Below are 13927 nucleotides of genomic sequence, written 5' to 3'. Positions count from 1 at the left end.
CAGAATAAATCAGTCTATCTTCTCCCACATTATGAACCTGTACAGTAGTTCAGGTTCTTGCTGTGGACCACCAGAAGTACTACAGTGATCAGCAGAACACAAGGTAGTGCTGGGATAAACCTAGAAATCTCCAAAAGAAGATGAGCACAGAATTGGGCACAGCAGGACCTGTGGAGCAAAGGCATGAAACCAAAACAGCATCAGATGCCATGGCCTTTAGATTAAATGTCAGTACAACCCTCCTCCCCATCCCTCTGTGCCTCACAACCCTTTGTGTACAAAAGTCAACTCAGTCCAGACTCATGCAGCCATTTGGAGTGAATTAACACTGATTTTGCCTCCCTGAGAAAGCCCTCACAGTTACACCTGACTGTTTATAACAGCCTGACTAACAGAATTATGCTGTGCTTCCAAGCAAGAGGATAAACTGAAATACCCTCCCCAGTACCAGTGAGGGACAGGACATCCTCTTTTCAGCCACTGTTGTTGCTCTTGTATTTTTGGGTTGGAGAAAACAAATTGCTTGATCCTGGCTGCTGCCTTCTCTGCAGTGCCTGCTTTCCATAGGTGGCTCCTTCCCAAACATCCCTTGCTGCCAGAACATTGTCAGGATCCTTCCCAAGGAGGTAAGAGACATTTGCCTCTGCATGCAGGCTGGTGTCTCACAAACTTTGCTCTAAAGCTGCCAACGAATAAACAAATAAATGATTATTCAGGAGCATTCACCCATGAAATATTGGTCTGCTTCAGCCACTGACATCCCATAGCCACTGTGGGACACCGTTCAAAAGACACCATTAGAGCACATGGGAAATCCATGTGATGGATTTCCACTTGTAAAAAATGGCGCTGTCCTGAAAAGAAACACTATAGTCCAAAAGGACCAATAGTTGAACTGCTTATGTTGACTCAGGAAAGGTCAGCCCAGACTGAGCTGCTGCATTTTCCCTGGTGTGTTCACAGGGAAAATTTTCCTGCAAAGAACCTAAAAGCCCTAAAGTGATGTGCCCAGCACTCCTAATCAATGCAGCAGAAAGACAGTGCAGGTAGCCCAGCAAATCACCTGTCTGTAAACAATTTAATTAGAAGGTTATTCTCAGAGTAATGTCCTAGGAAAGTGGCAGCCCAGAGCAAGAGAATATTGACAGCCCTGTGTGTGAGCAGGGAAAATGCTCTGGTGTGGGATTGGAGAGGTTACTTTGATACTTTACCACCACCACTGACCCTTTGTACTTCCTACAGCAAGTCATTTACTGTCCTCTGCTTTTGCTGCCCCACCTGAGGCCATCAAAGTTTAGTCACCTTGAACAATTCTTGACTTTAAAAATAAAACCCACATCTAAGAGGAGGGTGTCATTCCTGTGACACAATTTGTTCTCTGCCCTTTTTAACCTTACAGTTCATGATGTGGCTTGAAGAGCAGGTAGAATAACACAGATAATTGTAGGTAACAGCACCTGACTTTTGCTTCTTTGGAGTCAATCCTAATGGGTTAATTTACCTTTACCAATCAAATCACATCTTTTTCATGAGGGACTTGGGGTAAGCTTCAAAATGTTGAGGCAGTTGACACACAATGTCTGATGTCAAAGGCAATTGCTGTTGTTCACTGCAGAGGAGCAAACCTGGCTGAACAAACAGGACACTTGACAGTAATTTTCAATGTGCAAGACAAATAGCTGGATACTGTGCAGCTGAATGGCTGGAATGATAGATGGGCTCCGTATAATAACAGCCATCACACAGCAGCTCAGAGCAGGGAACAGAAGCACCACATTCAGTTTTACGGCAGCAATGAAAACACCACCAAGCTGGACTTGTCCAAATGTCCTGAACAGCAATGCTGGACTGACTACTAAGATGCTTCAGACTGGCATTTGGGATTATTTGAACTTCTGGCCAATGGATTGGGAACTCTTTATATGTTTGACCTTTATATGAAGGTAATGCTTGTGATTTCCAAGTTATTTCTCCTCCTGCCACACCAACAGCAGAGATCACACAGGGACTTTAGCCCACACCACAGGAACCACAGCACAGCTTTTTTACCAGAACCCTTGGCACCACATCACCCTTGTGGAAGGACAAGAGAAGGACCACTGAGCAATGGTCATTCAAAGCCCTGCCAATACTTGTCAGTTCCTCATCAATACCACAGCTAACCAGAGATGTCCAAAGGAGCAGGCCAGCTGCTCAAAAAGCTCCATGCAGCAAAGCCATGGTGTGGCTGCCTCAGGTCGAGGAATTCCCATCAAGATTAGCATAAAAACAAAAGATCAGGTTCAAGGTAACAGTATCCCTTTGGCATCTCCTATGTTAACATTCATTCAGCAAATACTGATGGAAAAGGCTCCACTGCCTGCCCTGCTTCCTCCCAAGGAGTGGTCAGGATCCAGTCTCAATCTCCTTTCAGTGTGCTCACAGTTTAACATACTGCTCTCCTCCTCCTCATCTGTCTGCTTCTTCTTAGAAGCTCTTATCCAAGGTTTGGAAAAGGTTAAAGCAATCCTAACTTATATGACATGAATGCATAAAGCTATTTACGAGTTTGTTCTTTGCTTTAAGTGGAAAGAAATGCAGACCCAGAAACAGGAATTACAGTCATTGATGAACTAACAGTTGCCTTTAGGATAAGAAGGCTGAATCCCTGTGTCTGAACTCCCTATTATTGAACTCCAAAGCTATAATAAATGCCTTGTTTGATGTCCCCAGCCCTCGACAAATCACAGTATAGCAAGTCATTGCTGCCCTGTTTGTTAGAAGGAAGAGATGCTGACAGCTCAGTGAAGATAAGAAGCAAAATAACATTAAAAACAGATTCATGAAACAAAAATATGGAAGGACCCAAGAATAGCTACAGTCCAGGAGTAAAATGATTTCAAAGACATCAGAAGAAGATCATTAAACATAAGCAGCACTGTCACAAACAACAACAATGTGAAATGAACCTTCTCAGCTCTGACACTACACATCAACCCTACGCCTTTGAAAAGATGCAATATTCACACTCACACAAATTCCACGGGGCAGCTAAAGTACAGCATCACAAAGTACCACTGAATAATGGAGAAAGGATGCATGGAAAGAATAAACACTCACAGTTTATCTGATCGTGATGGTTACACTCAATTTAGTGCTACCACCAGCTGGTAATTGGTAAATGGATGTCTGAATCAACTCAAAATTCAGGGCAGCATGAAAACATTACCAGAAATTTCATTAGGAAATGCAGTTTCTTTCCCTGCTTCTAGGAGTAAACAGCTTTTCTCAGCCTCTCAGGTTTTAGTCCTGACCTGACCCTCTCAGGACTCAGGAAAAGCCTGCTGTTTCTGAAGGAGAGTGAGCACATGTCAGAGACTGGATATACCAGAAGATTTAAGCCCAAGCTTGTGACACAGATTTGAGTTGAAGAAAACTCTTCTCACTCAGTTCCAGCTGCATGTCTTGACCTCACTGCATGGGAAGAACCAGGCAGTGCCATGGAGTCGTTGCTCTGACCTATTTCAGACCTGTGTGAATTGCACTCAGCAGCACACACTTCCCTCCTTGGATTACAAAGAGAACCAAAACTGATGAGCTCAGGTTCAGGTACCTGAGTATCATAAAGTGGAACAGATGAACTCTGTCCTAAAACACAGCACATCATCTCAGGATTATAACCCTGTTTTCTCAGCACAAAACAGTGAGTTACCTGAATAGCCACTAAGGAATCAGGAATATCAAATGTGATGAATACCTTCCTCACAGAAGAGCTGATATCTTCAGGAGGAAAAGTGGTAAATTTTTCAAAATACCCCTTGCTTCCAGGAGGATCTGCTCACATCTAGCTCCACTCTGCTGCTTTTCACAGAGCTGAAAAACCCAAAAGAATGGTCAACAAGGCCAAGAATCTGAGAGCTCTAGAGCAAAAGATGCTCATGTGGAGCAGCTGTGCCAGGCTGCCATATGTTTGCCTTCCTAGTCAGCACTCACCATTCCCATGATGGTATCAGAGATCATCTGGATTGAAGAAAATTAGTATCTGTTGTTAATTACCACCGTGGAGGCCTGGTAGAGTGCTGAGTGCATCTCGGGCAGTACACAATATGGTCAAAACATTAGATTTACTCAAGCTCACAAAACCAAAATAGCACTTTTAGCAAACTTTTGAGAGGATTCAAATGAAATGAAAACTTATTTTAAAAAAGGAGGAAAAAAAAAAGAAAATAAAAAGGAAAAAAAAAAGAAATCCAGAAAGCACTTGCCTGTAGTCCAAAAGGAAAGGAAAATCCCAACCAGAGCCAATCACAGCAGAAGTGCAGTTTAATCATAATTTGATGTGTAATACTTTTATTAGCACCATTTGGAAAAGAACTATTTCAGTTCAGACTGAAATGCTTTATTTTCCTCACAAAAAAATAATGCCTGTTATTAAAAAGTGTTTTATCAAAACTGGTTTTTGGACTAACCTACTCTGGCTGAGCAGTTCATCATGAATCCATCCTTTAAACAAACAAAAAAAAAATCAAAACAAAAAACCCAAACCAAATCCAAACGACCCAACCAACCAAAAATAAACAACAAAAATATCAGTACCTAATTTTGGGTGTCTGGTTAGAGCGACAGCTACCTTCAGAAGCTACTGACCATCCCTCAGATGGGGGAGCAATCCTGAACACAGAACACCAACTCCCCAGGTCAGAAATAACTGAATTGTCTCAGAGAGCTGCTGCTCTGCCTGATGATTTCTGGTGGTGGCTGGAACAGGTAAAAAGTGCTTGCAAAGAGGCAGAACTCTTCAATACAATTTATTATTCAAGTGTAAAAGTTTGATGTACCTATTTGAACAATTAAAGTGTGCTCGCTGGAGCAAAATTTTCTTTTTGCCTCTGAAAACACAATGCCTCATGAATCACTAAGTGCCACAGCCAGGACCCAAACATGCATTTAATTGCAAGTTGCTTGTTGCTCTGTACACATACAGGAGCAAGAAATAGCTTTATAATTACAATAGACACAATTAAAGAAAGAGAAAACCAGGAACCTCACACAAAACTCACTGGGCTTCTGTGACAAATCTGCTCACAGCTGGAAGCCTAATATGTTTAAGGATGGCTGATCTTTAATACAATTTTTATAAGATTTTTAGTGCTGCTATAAAAGCCTGTGGCACAAATCATGATTGGAACAAGCAAACCTTCCCTTCAGAAGAAACTGAGCTGGCTGTGCTGCAGTTTACTTCATTTCATGTTTCAGGTGTTTGTATCTTTGCAGTTTAACTGATGGTTGTACTGAGCTGTTCCCCAGTTACATTCAGCACCAGGAGAGGAAAGGGGAACTAATTTCACTGTTACCTTCAGTTATTAAGACTTTGGAGTACTCATGACCCAGGGTCTCTAACTCACTGTATGGATTTCAATTACTATTCTGTGAAAGATTTGCTTTCTTTGGCTCTAACTGTGAGCATACAGCCTAACCTGTGAAAAAGCAGGCAGTGCTTTGTTGCAGTAATAAGCAGATAGGACTCAGTTTCTTCATGCAGAAAAGCCAATCTTTAATGTTACAGCCCATTTTTATACAATTTTCAAGACCTTGTGTAAAACTCTGATTCATAATTTTCTCACCACTCAATTCATTGGTTAGAAAATGCTTGTTATGTCCATGCTAATATTCCCTCTTTCTCCAGGTGTTTACAGATTTTCTTTGTGGATTCTCATAGGACAGACTCCTTGTTTTTGCAGGGGCAAACAGTTCTCTTACCAGAACAGGTTGTTGTGCTAACTGCTTCTCATTCCTCTGATTCTTTCTTATAGGAACTTACAGGCTAGCTGGTAATTCAGCAGAGCAAGGCTTGGTTTTGTAAGTCTTCTTTTATAAGATATTACCTGGATGCAACAATGATTTGAAAAGAATGACACCACTAAACTTGTCACCTGCTGATATTAACTGTAGTGGTGTTTGCAGGGGTCTTAGGAAGAGGGAAGAGGCGAGAATGTTTCAGAAGGTTTGATTTATTATTTTATGATATATATGATATTAAAACTATACTAAAAGAATAGAAGAAAGGATTTTATCAGAAGGCTAGCTAAGAATAGAAAAAGCAAGAATGAATAACAAAGGCTTGTGGCCAGGACAGAGAGTCCAAGCCAGCTGACTGTGATTGGCCATTAATTAGAAACAACCACATGAGACCAATCACAGATCCACCTGTTGCATTCCACACCACCAGATAATCATTGTTTACATTTTGTTTCTGAGGCTTCTCAGCTTCTCAGGACAGAAAAAACCTAAGGAAAGGATTTTTCAGAAAATATTGTGACTACAATTAACAGTTGATTTTTCACTGCTCTTCTGCTGCTACACAAACCACAATGGCAACTGCATCTAGCATTGTTATTTAACTCTGCTTTACTATTTCATTAGTTGGATCCATTTGAGACGGCACAGGTTCAAAAGACTGCATCATGCCAAATACTGAGGACTGTATTCCCTGTTCTCAAAAATTACTATTTGTAGCAGAGTTGCCCAAAAAGTCTTCTCCTTTCCACTGAAAAGTCACATTTTGTCACAGCTAATGTTTTTCATTAATCATTTAATCAAATCATCCACGCCAACTTCTTAGGACCAAGGCAGAAGAAAACTTTGGCAGAGGGAAGAGGGAAAATACCATACAGACACAAAAGGACAAAGGAGAATTTTTACTACAGTTTCAAAGCAGTTTCTGCTTGAAGAGAAAGACAGAAGAGCTTTAATGTTCATGCCATCCACACAGCAGGCCGGCTCCAGCTGCCAGGCCTTATTTGTAGCAATACTCCAGAACAAATTGTTCAATTGATAGTTCTGTAAAGCCATCCAGAGAAACGTGGAAGTCAGGGAGGATGGTTCTTCCTTTCTCACATGTTCCCATCAGGAGGAAAAATTCTCAAAGACAAATTAAATGCTAGATACATCTCTGTAATGACAGCTTTGCTGAGGTTACACGATGGTAACTCATGCAAAACAGTGAAATGAAAAGACAAAGGAAAAAATCCTGTTAACCATGAAAAACTGCAAAAACTACAAAAAGTCAGGAGTATAAGCTGACCTGTATTGTTACACATGTACAACTTAAACGTTTAAATCCTATTTTGACATTAAGAACTATCATGTCTTAAAACTGTAATGTCTTAAAAAGTATTATTTTGTTTGAAAATAAACCAAAGAGTCTTTTTTCACCACTGTTATCTGACAGTCCAAGGTTCACATTTCTTCAGCAACTACAGTAAAAGCACTCTCCTAAACCATAAATCAGATTCATGTAAAAACCAGCATGACAAAGATATGGGGTCTTAGGAAAATAAAACATCCTGTTTGAAATATTTAGCATCACTCTGCTACTCAAAAGACACAGGTTTGATTTATGCTGGCAAATTAAACACTGCCAAGGAACATTCCCAGGTGCTGGAGTGCCATCAACTACACCATTAAATTGCAATCGTGATCCACAGCACCATTTTGGCCATGGCAAACTGTCAGTAAGCCAAGAAATGGCAGAGCACAGCTCAGGAATCACCACAGTGCAGAGAGCAGCCCAGATGTGGTCACTTCACTGGCACAGCCAGGGAGCTGAGGAAGAGGAGGCTGTGTCATCCAAGTGGGACTCAGTGCCACAGAAAGGCTCTGAGCATGTTTAGTTTACAAACATTGCTTCAACCACTCAGAACTGACATGGGAAGCAAGATGATGCACTTCAAAATTAATCTAAGGTTTGATGCTACACTTTAGGAGAGTCATGCAAGTTCACAAAGTTAAATGGCATTTAGTTAATGTGCTGTAATTTGGCAAAAAGCAGCCTTAGCTTTCCAAACAACAGCTCAGCACTCTTCTGCTACTCCAAAGACAGTCCTTGGTTACATTCTCACCTATTTCAAATAGCACCAGCACTGGTTTATCTTCATTACAACTAAACAACTGCAGTTCTTCAGAGAAGTCTTGATTGCAGAGGTTCTTGGAGCACATTATTACAGATATACAGAATATTTCCAGATATACAGATATATCTTCATTACAACTAAACAACTGCAGTTCTTCAAAGAAATGTTGATTGCAGAGGTTCTTGGAGCATGTTATTTACAGATATACAGAATATTTCCATATATACAGATATATCTTCATTAAAACTAAACAACTGCAGTTTTTCAGAGAAGTGTTGATCGCAGAGGTTCCTGGAGTACATTATTTCCAGATATACAGAAATAAAATGTTTATATCCCACTACTTGTGAAATATGTAACAATATATCATGAACGCTCAATTTTCCATTCCACAGCAAGGGGAATCCACAGCTTTTTGCTGAGGTGTGAAGGCAGAGTGCAAAAGAGAAGTGAGTTTAACAGTGCAGGGCTGGCTACTGACGCTTGTCTGCTTTCACTTCCTTAATACTTCAATTTCAGGGTTGTCTACTCAAGATCTGAGCTACTCTGACCAGTCCCTGCACAATAAACTCAGGCTTAGGGAAGGAAACAAGCATAACATAACACAAAACATTCTCCTGGACTGTATCCTTTAATAACATTCCCCAGGAGAGGTCAGCAGCTCCTTAAAGCCAGTGAGTTGTGAACAGTATATCCATGAACTGCATGTTACAGGAAAACAGCCTGTAATCCCCCCATTAATCCTTGGCACCAGGGCACACACAGTGTAATTACAGACTGCAGCAGAATCATTTGAAAACTTTATTCCACAGGGCCATAATTAGATCCTGGCTCTAATCCTTTAATTGCCAATATCATCTAATGTATTGCAGACATAGCACACAACCACACGAGCAAATGGGCTGAGAAGTTGTGCAAGAGCAAAAGCAACAGCAGAGCCAGGGATGCAGGCTGTTAACCAAGGAACAATTCATAAACACCACAATACACAACCTAGAAACACCAGGATTTCAGCCAGGGATGCAGGCTGTTAAAACAAGGAACAATTCATAAACACCACAATACACAACCTAGAAACACCAGGATTTCTACTCTCACTCTGCAGATTTGTTGCATCAGTAGTTGGTGTCCAAGAGCACCTGACTAGAAACACAACTATTGAAAAAAAATCTGTCATAAATTGCCACTTATCTGACTCAACCACCAAGAAAAGGGCAGAAATAGATTTCTAGCAATTCTTTGGAAGAAGTTATGAGGACTTACACTGCAGTAGATGCTGACTCAGTCCAAAAGGGAGTGAAACCACAACAGGCCACACATTCTCACTGTCAGTTCTGTGCTCCTCTGTGGGCCAGGGAGGTGCTCACCACCTCAGCAACACATCTTTGTGTTTTAACTAATTCTTATGGCAACCAACCCAAGTACACCCTGCACCCTGCTGCAGAGTATCAGCAGCAATAGAATTACAAGCAATACAGGTTTACATTAAAAATATATTTCTCCTTCATACCACCTGTCAAAGGCAGTGAACAACTTTCCTTTTGTAAAAGTGGCTGCAACTCCTGTCATTACCCCACAGGGTGCTGGAAAAAAACAATAGCACAGCAAACTGCTGAAAAATTGCTTGAGAGGAACACAGCCTCCCAGTTAAACCATTCTGCTCCTTTATTTACTGATAGAACACACGTAACAGCACCACTTCTTTAAAAGAATCACAAAGTCAAGATATATGGAGGCAATAATTCTCATAAATACCCTCTATTTACTGACTTTTCAAATCCACATCCACTCACTTTGTTTCCTATGCAGAGAAACACCTCCCCTGACTGGCAGCTCTATCACTTCCTTGCCTGGATTAAACTGGAAGATAAATTGCAAGTGAGGGGGGAAATTCCTTAATGATTTTCCATATACTCATTAATAACACAAGATACCATGGTTGTTGGGAAATGTAAAATCTCTAATTTTAGAATAGTCTAAGCAACTGGGGAGATGTAACAGGTTCCTGGAATCAGAAGTAAAGCAGCACCCACCCTCAAACTAGGCCTAAGTGAGAAACAATTACTACTAATAAAACTTTACTATATTCACCAGCTGAACTCAAGAGGATTTAAAGGGAAATGGCACTAGAAAAGCAGGAGAGGTGAGAAGTTTGTTTATCTACAGGTAACCATATGAACTCCATGCCTCTCCACAGTACGAAAGGCTTTTATTGCAATATATTTGTAAAATATTAATCTCATTTAAACCCCTAGAAGAGTTACTGAATTCTCCTCCTTCTTCCCAATTTTACTCAATGGAAAGTTGAAAAACAATCCAAATGTCCTGATTTTGCTTGACCTGTATCTCAGCAATAGCTGAAGGCAGCAGATGGGTTCTCAGGCTCCTCCAGAGCCTTTCACGTGCCCAGCAGGAGAGAGCTGCAAGGCACAAATGCCACTTCTACAAGCACTGACTGCCTAGAGGGGACAAAACCTCCTTCCTGAACAATGTGACAAGTGCTGGCACAGCTGAGAAAGCTGCTGGGAGCTCTGTGCTCTGGCAGCTCTGTGTCCCCAGGCACAGGGGAACAGCTGTGCCAGCTCACCCTTACCTTGCACCAGGTTTATGCTGGCAAATTAAACACTGCTGCAGCTCACGGGAGTTCATCTTCCTAAAAACAGGCAGGAAGTGTCACAGGTTGGCACAGGGAGAGCCAAGCTGTGAACACACAAGCAGGACCACACAAGTAGCCCGTTTAAACAACATCAAGGTAAAAATTCTCAGGTTGTTTGGAAGCCACAGCAGTAGAGCAGCACCCTTCAGCATTTTTCTTGGGTGTAGTGCAGGGAAGTGTAGCAGCCCCTCCTCAGCTCACTCAGCCACACTGCCTCAGTCTGCTCCACCAACAGTGCCCGGAGACCAAAATCAGGGTGGGCTGTTTTTTTTTTTCTCAAACTTTGAGCCTTTAAGAATTAAAATCATATCATAGAATTTTATTAACTGCAAAAAAAGCACTGCCAAAGGATGAATGAACCAACTGCTTTTAGATACATACATGCTACGATGAGATGATTTGTCCTCAGAATGTAATTATACTACTTTTGAAGCCCAAGTGACTATGTCAGACATCTGCATCTAAGGATTTGTCACTTATGTCACAGCACACACACTGGTGCTAAGGTATTGTCTAAGAGGCAGTCCTTAGGAAAAGGTCAGGAAAAAGCACACAGGAATGAAGCCACTTGCCTGAAGTGGTGCAGCATGGGCAAGACTGACACGGCAAGTGGCTCTAATAAATGGAAAATAATACAGAATAGTATCAATACCAATACAGGATCAATAATGCCAAAGAGAAATCTTTTCCACTGACTTCGGATCAGGCCCCGGATATTGACAGAGGAATCATCAGAGGTGAAACAGCAAGAACAGAAGTGACCACAAAAGCAAGACATGAATACATACCCTTTTGATTCTTTCTTCCTTCACATAGGTTTAGCCTGCAGAAAAGAAACCTAAGAAGCTGGAAAGTTACAAACACTCCCCTTCACTACTTTTTCTTTACCTTTTGTAAAATGCTTTTGCTGGAGACCAGTGTATCAAAGTGAGGAGAGTGGCTATTTCACAGTTTTACCTGAGCTTCCATCTTCTGTAACTATCTGAAGGTACCACACAGAACTTCTTAATATCAAGCAACACACTTTCCAATTAGGCTGGAGGCTGCATATCTCTGCTCAGTATCCCTGGTGGTTTTTAATAAGGTTTTTGCTTGTTCCATCTCCAACACGTGTTTGACACAACAGCAATTTTTCCAGATGAGAGAAAACCCAGCAATCATAAAGAATGAATTATTTACAGAAAGATCAGTACTCCAGTATATGTCAAGACTTCACTAATTGTAGTTAATTGAAAATACCACACAGAACACAGAGCTCTTCAGGTTCATAAAAGCTTCAAGTGTTTTTAAATACTACTGAAAAAGAAAGGGAAAGGCTCAGAAGATTGATAGCAGAAAACAACACCTTCCAGTTCTAGAGCACTGACTCAAATCAAATCCAAGTTAATCCAAGGAAGAACACATCATCTGCTAACTGGCTGAGGGGAGGCAGGTAATCACAAATCTTCAACAAAGTCAAAAGCCTCAATTACAGCTCTCCAGATCAGTCTGAACTTCTTGTGGCAGTTTGGCTTACCCGAGCTCTGCCTCCATGCAGGCTCTCCACCCAAGCCATGCTGATGTACATCTTTGAAGAGCTTCTAAAAACACTTTCAGGGCATGCTACAAACCAATTAAAAAACCCAAAAAACCAAACAAACCAGAGGACCCAACCTCACAAGACTCATTTAGAAATCAGCAGCAAAACTCAAGGCCAATTTAGATCTCAGGTTCATTGTTCTATTCATAAACTTGCAGTTTCCACAAGCATAGTGGAGCACTCTAACAGATCATTGTGTTCAAGAAAACAGGGGTGGGGTGAAGCTGCCTGCAAGGTTAACACTTCAAATGACCTCACAGAAGTGTCCTGTGGTCACCAGGGTCAAAGCAGGATCACAAACCCTTCAACAACAGCTGTAAGAGCAGCAAACCTTTACTCTCACCGAGCTCCAGAAATGTATTATGTTTACAGAGAGCACTCCTTAGGAAACCATGCTGGTGTGTAAGTGCCTGGAACTGGACTAGGAACCTGCTGGCCCTTCTTGTTTATGAGTCTTGGGTTCAATTCCTTCCTCTGTCCAAAATAATTCAAAGCCAAAGTGCTCCCTCTTAGGTTAGCACACAACACACAAGGTGAGGGATCATTTTCAGTGTCACTATGGCAATTCATTAACTATTTGCAACAAATCCATAAAATGTACCTGAAAAGGCTGAGCTCAAATTATCCCAACAGCAGGAAGAGAGGGGCTAATAACTCACTTTTTCATTGGTCCCCTGACTAATCTCACCTTGGATTTTTTTTCAGCCCAATGACTGTTATAGACTCACAGGGTCTGTAGTGTAGCAGGTAGTTCAGCCTTCCAAAAAACTTGAAGAACAGGGAAATTCAGCTTCAGATCACTTAAACATCCTGAACATTCTTACTATCTATATATTTTTCATGAAGAGCAAACTTGAGCACATCTCCTGGTTTGTTTTCAATGTAAGTCTTGCTCACTTTCTGAAAGCTTTTTTTTCCCCAAGACAAAATGGGTTCCCGTGTGTTGTGTCAGAAGCTTTTATCTAAAATTACCTGCCTCCTGCAAATTTCAAGATGCCTTAATGCTTGGCTAGAGCTGTTTGCAAGCCACATGTAACTTCCCAGGCTACTTACCCAGCATTCCTTATTTTGTAGCACCATGTGAGTGTGCTGGTGCCTCAGCAGCCACTTTCTCAGTGCACAAAATGTGTAACTCTTCCTCTGAAGCCTGACTTCAGCCGTGCTGTGCTCATGGCTCTGGATTCTGCTGTACAGGCCAAAATCCTAAGTAGGCAGTGGTGCACTGACAAACTTGAAATGTAGATTTAAACACAGAAAAACTGATGTGACACTGGAACAAGCTGAAACAGTACACATTGCAATAGAATATCCATGTCTTTCTTAGTGAGAGGATGGAGCAAATTATGCTTCACTGTTCTTCCCCTGAGTGCTGGGCTTTAAGTTCAAAAGCATTCAGAAGCAGCTTTGAGTCCTGCAGTCTCATTTTGCCTAATTTCTAACTTATGCTGAAGGAATAATTGCTTGGCCTAAATCCCTCCATGCATGCTAAAATCAAATTGATTTGTCTTACAAAATTCTTATTGGGCTACACAAACTGTATGAAACCTCTGCTGACAGGATAAATATCAGCAAGGACAGGGCAAGCAGGATTTCCTACTCTAATAGATTTAAACCACAGAAGAACAAAAGCTCTGTCCCTAACACAAGAACAAGTACCCATAACAGAATAGTTAAGCCCAGGAACAGCTTGCCCAGGTGTTCAGGAACCTCCATTCACAGAAACTTGAGTGGCCCTGAGCAAACAGAGAGGATTTTGAAGTGAGCCCTGCACTAAACAATTCTGGAGCAGAAATCTCCAGA

Source organism: Melospiza melodia, chromosome 1, assembly GCF_035770615.1.
Source record: "Melospiza melodia melodia isolate bMelMel2 chromosome 1, bMelMel2.pri, whole genome shotgun sequence".
Lineage (NCBI taxonomy): Eukaryota > Metazoa > Chordata > Aves > Passeriformes > Passerellidae > Melospiza > Melospiza melodia.
Note: the sequence above shows the minus strand (reverse complement) of the source record.